Source organism: Hermetia illucens, chromosome 5 (genome assembly GCF_905115235.1).
Source record: "Hermetia illucens chromosome 5, iHerIll2.2.curated.20191125, whole genome shotgun sequence".
Classification (NCBI taxonomy): domain Eukaryota; kingdom Metazoa; phylum Arthropoda; class Insecta; order Diptera; family Stratiomyidae; genus Hermetia; species Hermetia illucens.
The window spans coordinates 116105477-116113083 of record NC_051853.1 but is presented as its reverse complement, the minus strand read 5'-3'; positions in this window follow the sequence as shown (position 1 = coordinate 116113083).

Sequence of the window (7607 nt, the reverse complement as noted above, 5' to 3'; positions counted from 1 at the left end):
TGATGGGGAAATTGGAACTATGGATCCCTTACGCGTGCAGTGAATGGTGATCCCATTATGTACAATTGGAAAGTGTGGTTGTACAAATTGGCTTCACCAAATATATTGTAGTCATGTGGGGGTGTCAAATGAAAAGAATTGATTAAAAAAGTGCAGCTATGAATCACGGATCTATTCTCGGAAACTACCCAAACAATAAATCTGGAAGAATCACGAAGCTGCCCCTATAAGATTAAAATGAAGCACTTCATTCAAAACCGTATCCATACAATATAGGATCAGAGCACCCTATAGGAGGCAATGTAGTCAACATTGCACTCGCCAAGATTATTACCCTGATTTTTCAGGTACTCATTCAAAGTTATTAACAGTATGTATATTTTTGGTAAATTGGCTGGGAACCCCTTACACTCATACTAGCATCATAAAATGTAAGCCCTATTATTACTACCAAGTTGTTTATTTCGCACAAATTTACTGTAGCATGACGTTTCGTGTTAATAGTACTCTAGTGTGAATAGTGGGGACATACTAAATGCTAGGTACAAATGGATCTTTCATCCATCCAAATATTGTTATGGGCTAAATAAAAAGGGACTCCCATCCATCTAAATATTCTTACATAATAAACACACAAAACCTTTCATACCTGAAGTGTATTGTTACCATGTCCAAATTATTATGGACATTTGTAATTCCGCCATGCTATTAACATAGTATTCTGGTCCCAAGCGCAAGTAAAGGAGGAGGATTTGAGGCAACGTTCTTTGTGCTATCCTCAATAAAACAAAAATCAAATGCTGAGACCAGGAAAAGAGATAAATAAAGTATAGTTGGAACTCTCTTGGTAGCAGGCCGACCAAGTAAATGTATCCAATGTCGTTAGAAACAATATGATCGGATCGAGTAACAGGCCTTGGAAAACTGCTAGGGCGTCCATCTAAGTCGAGACAGCAGGACGGGCCATGATCCTGGACCTAAATAAGTTAGTGCGAACAAAACACTGCACGCTAAATGCTGGCTCCCTAACTGAAAAGACCGTGAATATCTGCGCTCTACAGGAAACCCGATGGTCTGGTACTAAAAGCTCGACAATGAACGCGAATATGGTAAAAATGGTTAGAAACTTCTCTATTTTGGTAGCCCACACACTCAATACCGTGTTGGCATTGTCATCTAAGAGGCTTTCCGTGATGCCATTAAAGAAGTCAAACGATTTAATGATCGACTGATAAAGCTTACCATTGTATCAGCTGATCGCACTATTCACTTCTTCACCGCGTACGCACCAGAGACAGGTCGATTTGATGCCGAGAAAGATGCCTTCTGGCAACTTCTCGATGAAAAGACTTGTTATGTGCCTACTGACGACTATATTATCATTGCCGGCGTCTTTAATGGTCATGTAGGTAAAAAGGCAGTCGGTAAGAGGTGCCATGGGGGAAAGGGGTTCGGAGCGCGCAATGAGGGTGGCGAGCGTATAATCGATTTTGCGGACTCCCACGACCTTGTACTTATGAATACAAACGATTGTCTCATCTTCCTAAATTTTATAGTGCGAACACTAAAATGCAAATCGGCTATACTCTCGTCTCGTCACTAATTGCAAAGTTGTGCTGAAGAAGCTCACCATTATATAAGCCTATTGCACTATCCATTTCTTCACTGCGTATGCACCGCAGACAGGTGAACCTGATGCCGAGAAAAATACGTTTTGTAACTTTTTAATGCAATCTGCTTGCTGATGACTATATCATCAATACCGGCAACCTTAATGGTCATGTGGGTGCAAAGGAAGACGATAACAAATGCCATGAGGGAAAGGAATTAGGAGCGCGCAATGATGGTGGTGAGCATATAGTCGATTTTGTGAACATCAATGACCTTGTACTTATGAATATATGATTCATCAAACGATTGCCTCATTCTCCTATATTTTATAGTGGGAATAGTAAAACGCAAATCGACTATATTCTCAGACGCTGACACTTTACCACTGTCACCGATTGCAAAGCCGTTCCCTATGCGACCATCCCACTTCAACATCGGCTGTTGATTACCGTCTTGCGAATTTAGCCAACGATAAAGCAGCGTGAGGAACCCACTGGCCCGCCGCGCATTAAATGGTAAAGATTTGGTGAGATGAAAGAAGAAATGATCTCACTTACGGATTTACCAACCATTACGAATGGGGAAGAATTGTGGAATTAAATTAAAGACACAATCCAAAAAGGGGCCTACCCTCGGGGTCACCAAGCCAGGTAAGCGGTTCATCAATATACTTGGATTTTGAATAACGATGTTGACCTAACGGTCGAAAAGAAACGCCTCCACCACAAGTTCCCCAACGATAAAACGCTCGCTAATTGGCAAATTTATAAAAATACCTCCCGGGAAGCAAAGAAAGCATAGCATAGTGCATAGCCGTTCGGTAATATATTTTCAAAGCCGATAACAGCAGGTTTCATTTCTTGGCTGACTAAGAAACCTATTCCGATGGTTTACTGGATGGCCACTATAATATGTGGTGTAGTGACTTTTCTCCAGGAAACCGGTGCCTGTCCAACGCATCTCTTGCAACGCTGTTACATCAGTCCTATATTGGGACAGGGTATCGGCTAGCTGCTTGGCAACTTTATACAGGGAGCGCACGTTCCATGAGAAAATGTGCAAATCGTAATTCCGTTGTCGTTGCCAGTCTGGTCGTTGTATAGTCAATCCAGTCCGAGGCTCCTTTTGTGGCTCCGTATTGACTTGCCAAAGCCGACACGAACATATGTTATAAGCTACACTGCAAAATTCTGTGGTGCTAAAAGCCAATTACTAAAAATTGTAGTAATATGCTATTATTAACTTTATTTGAACAGATATCGGTATGGAAGGTATTTCGGAGCCCAGACAGCATATAGTGACAGCCTCCTGATTTTTTTCAGATTTTTCGGTTGGGTAGTTTTTGTAAATGGGTCCGTAAAAGAAATGATCATTTTCGACCCCCCGCACTTCCCAGCTTTGCAAAAAATATCAAAACTAAGAACGGCTTCGGAAAGTGCTAATAGAGACCCTTCATCTGATATGACTATATTTGGTGGAAAAAAATGTACACCCTCCTTTTGGATGTCCTCTTAAATTCAAGGTAAAAGGATGTAACTCACCGTATGCGTGAGCGTTCACAGTTCCCACTTTTCCAGGAAATTTGGTGTCAATCGCTACAAAAGTCTCATATAAAAATGCATGTGACGGACAGACAGACAGACAGTAAACCGATTTTAATAACGTTTCGTTTTACACAAAACCCTAAAAAGACTGACTGAAAAATACAAGATATGGGTGTAGAATGTCGACTTGACCACAAATGTCGATGCACTCCACCAGCTGTCCTTTTAAGGTTTTGTGAGAAATAGAAGCTTGTTAAAATCGATTCAATATCTCCAACAGCCGATTTAGTCGGAAACGGTTTAACCAATTGTCACGGAATTTGGTGAGAAGATGTGGTCTACGAGTTCCTTTACATATAGCAAGTGGTGCCATTTGGTATTGAGTTTGAAGAAAGTGTCGGGTATCAAATTAAAGAACTCGATTAGTACTTTTCGAAATTGATCTTATTTCTGATATTGGGTGAAACATAGGGTAGTGAAGGCTGAAAATGTGTGCCCTAGAATTGGAACAGGTCTCGTTCTCACAACAAAACAAGTCGGGAAACCGGAAGCTAGACGCTTCAGGTATGAAAGGTTTTGTGTATTTCTTTTATAAAGAGATTTGAGTGTGCATTTGTCCCATTAGTATGTAGCACGTAATATATCCATATATTATATGAAAATATCCACTTTCAAGTGATGTTGTAGGCTTGAATTTGCAGAGAAGCGACAGTTTTCACCTAGTATAACTTTGTTAGTAATAGTGCGATTTTCACCAAATTTGGTAGGATCATGCTCTATGCTGAAGCCTACATTGCTGCTTCGTGATTCTAGGGTGAACTTAAGGGGGGTTTCCTGTCAATTATTAAAAATTATAGTAATGCGCTATTATTAACTTTATTTGAACAGGTATCGGTATGGAGGGTATTTCGGAGCCTAGGCTTTGAAAAGCACTAACCGAGACCTTTAATTTGATACTCCACATAACTGTATTTGATGATGATGATTTTTTTGCACTTTTATCTATGTACGAATGGAAAACCGTGCATAAGCGTAGTACTAAGTTTTTCGCACGAAAAAATATTTTCGAACGAAATTTTTTCGCTGTGGAAAATTGACAGTGGAGATTTGTGACAGTGAGAGTGGAGATTTTCAATTTTAAAGAAAATAGCAGTGTTCCACAAAATACAAAAAATGTTTATCGATTCAGACTCTGATTCTGATTTGGAAGATGCTATTTTGTTATATAGTGCAGTGCTTGCCGAATCTATCTAGCTAATTTGGTCGAAATTTTTTCGTGCGAAAAACTTAGTACCACGGTGCGAAATTATTTCACAAATGCGAAATTTTTGACAGTTTTTATATGAGATTTCACGCGAAAAAGCGAACTTAGTACTATGCTATAGGAAGTTCCTCACTAAAGATGAACACAAAATCTTTTACCCGAAGCGCCTAGCTTTCGATATCCCGATTTGTTTAACGTTTTGTGTTAAACACCTTATAAATATTGATTTACTGCCTGTCTGCTTGGCTGCTGCCTATCACACACGTTTTTGTTCCAAACGACTGCATTGTAACTATGAAGTGCCACGCATACTATGAATGGCATGAGTTTGCGAAAGAGAGGTGAATCAAATGGAAGGTCTCAACTAGTGCTTCTCTAAGCAGATTATAGTTCGGTCGACTGCAAAATACGACATTAGGGTTTCAAAACGCCACTTCATCTAGGTTACGCTAATGTGTGAAGCAATTTCATAATGCAGTTCTCTATTGGATGTTAGCGTTGATACGAGATATTTAAATCGCTCAATTCTTGGCAGATCATGTCCGCTGATAGTGATAGTGCCTATTTCATTGGGATCAGTCGACAACAATTTAGTTTTATTCAGATTCAATCTGGGACCGTGTTGCATCAGGCGACCACTCCACTTTTGAACAAATTGCTCAAAATCATTTTTGCTTTTAGACGCCAGAAATGCTGATGATGCATAAAGCAGTGTATAGGGCGCTGAATGTTGGATGTTCCGTATGACAGGGCTCATAACAAGAATAAAGAAGAATGGCGAGAGGGCGCTTCCTTGATAAATATCGACGGAGACACGAAGTGGTTTTGATACACCCGCCATATTTCGAACTTTATTTTTCGGATGGTTGTAGAGCAATTGAACGTAGCACACCAGTTCTTCTGATATTAAGTGTTGTCGTAGGGCATACCAGATGAGTTCGTGTGGCACACGGTCAAACGTTTTCTCTAAATTCAGAAATTCAATGAAATGCGATGCACCCATCCATTATAAAATCTAGACCACAATATATATTCCTTTCCAAATCTGTTCAAATAAACTTAAAAATGCTTTACTCATCATTATTAACGGCGCAAGAACCAGTATCCGGTTCAGGCCTGCCTTAAGAAACTCCAGAGATCCCGGTTTTGCGTCGAGGTCCACCAATTCGATAACGCTAAAAGCTGTTTGACGTCCTGGCCTACGCCATCGCTCCATCTCAGGCATGGTCTGCACACAGGGTAAGTCACAGACTTTGAATCCACCACGCGGCCGAGGCGCGGATTTTGGAGGCCTCACCACATTCATACTCGCCTGTAGATCAATCTGTAGAAGGCATGCTTTCCGACTCAGTGGAAAGCTTGCATTTAGTGCCTACAGCGAAGTTAGCCAGAAAGGAAAGTACGGAAACTCTCAAATTGGGAGAAACTGGAAATCCGACTACGGCCGGCCTGTCCGCGGTACTACAGCCCAAATCTACTCGCAAACGGAAAAGAAAGGCCCGGCAGAAGGGAATTTCGGCCACCAAGGAGGGGGGACTACAGGCTGAATCCTGCCTGTCAGAACCTTCTCCTTCATCCTTACCGGGAAGAGCGGAAGAACGGGAAGCTGGTGACGTGGACGCTACTGGTTTAACGCCAGTATGTGGAAATGGATCCAAGCGGTCCGGACACCGTGAACCTGGAAAGGCCCTAAGCCGACGGCCGAAGAGAGCACTGTGAAGGAAGATGAAGCACCTTGGGAATAAGGACATGGACGTGGCTGTACCACTAGGCGCGGTAACGCCCAGAGAAATCGGACGCTGGAAACTCCGGTAAGATCCAGACTGAACGCATCAGACTCTTCTGTCAGCGGTAATGCGCGCAAGAAGCGTAAGACCAACACATCTGTTCTGGCCAACGCTTTATTGTGCTCCGCACCAGGGCTTATATCCACGCGACTCGCGGGGATTAGCACCGGTGTGCCGCGAGGTGATCATGAAGCTGGTCCCTCCCACAGGAATACGAACACGAAGGCGGGAAGGAAGAGGACGTATGCGCAAGCTGCAGCTTCTGTTCTGACTGCTGCCGTGGGAGTTTCCTCCAAGGATGGCAAAATGTCCGAGGGACAATTTACCATCCTCCGGGAATGCCTGTTGAAAAAAATGCTGGAGCCTGCAACGAAGCCACGATTTAACAATCAAGGTTTTCGTGATGGGCTTCTCCATTTGGAGTGCACTGACGAGGCTGCCTTAAAGTGGCTCCAGCAGGTAATCCCAACTTTGAGTTCCGGCGGTCGGCCCAAGTTCACTACTGTGAACACTGAGCTACGCAGGACAGAACATGTCGAATATTGACTACCGGGCCCTCGAAGGAAGGCAGAGGACATCATCCGCATGCTGGGTGAACATAACCCGCGCATGGACTTTGGACACTGGAGGGTAAAGTTCATGAATGCCAGGAAGGACAAATCTACAAATGTGGAGGGTTTCAACTTGGTATTCGAACTGGATCAACAGAGTCTGAATGTGCTCAGGGGAAGTCACCATATGGTGCTCCACTTTTTCCTATATAGACTGAAATTCAGTCTTGTCAGGAAACTGTAGGGCATCATCTCCATTTTGAGAGCGAAGAACAATGATGGTCTTCGACTCACACAACATGGAGCAAATTGCAGCATCTTCGGTGCGCTCCCCACAATGGAGCCGCGCGCGGAGGGTAGTGCATACAGGGGCGGAACCCCCGTATGGGGGCTCGCACTGGGGAAGGGACTACAGAGTGAATCCTACCTGCTAGTAACTTCTCCTACACCTTCCAAAGAACAGGCGGAAGGAAGGGAACCCGGAGACGTGAACGGAACTGACTTGATGCCAGTTTAGGTGATCGAATCTATGCAACCCGGACACCGCAAACCAATTAAGGTGCTAAGTGGAAAACAGACGAATGCTCTGCGGGATGAGATGAGATCTTTTGTGGATGAGAACATGGGAACTGCGGTACTTCCAAGTACGGCTTTTCTCCGAGAAATCAATCACGAGGAAAACGAGTCTCTGGCGGTACGGTGTGGGGAAACCCCGTCATACGCGGACTGCCGCATACGCTTTTAACTGTCTCCAATAAAAGCGAGAAGTGGGCTTTTCCTTTGGGACAATATGCAACGGTTTTTCAAGCCGAAGTTTATGCGATCCTAAGGGTGGCAAACTGGGTGATTG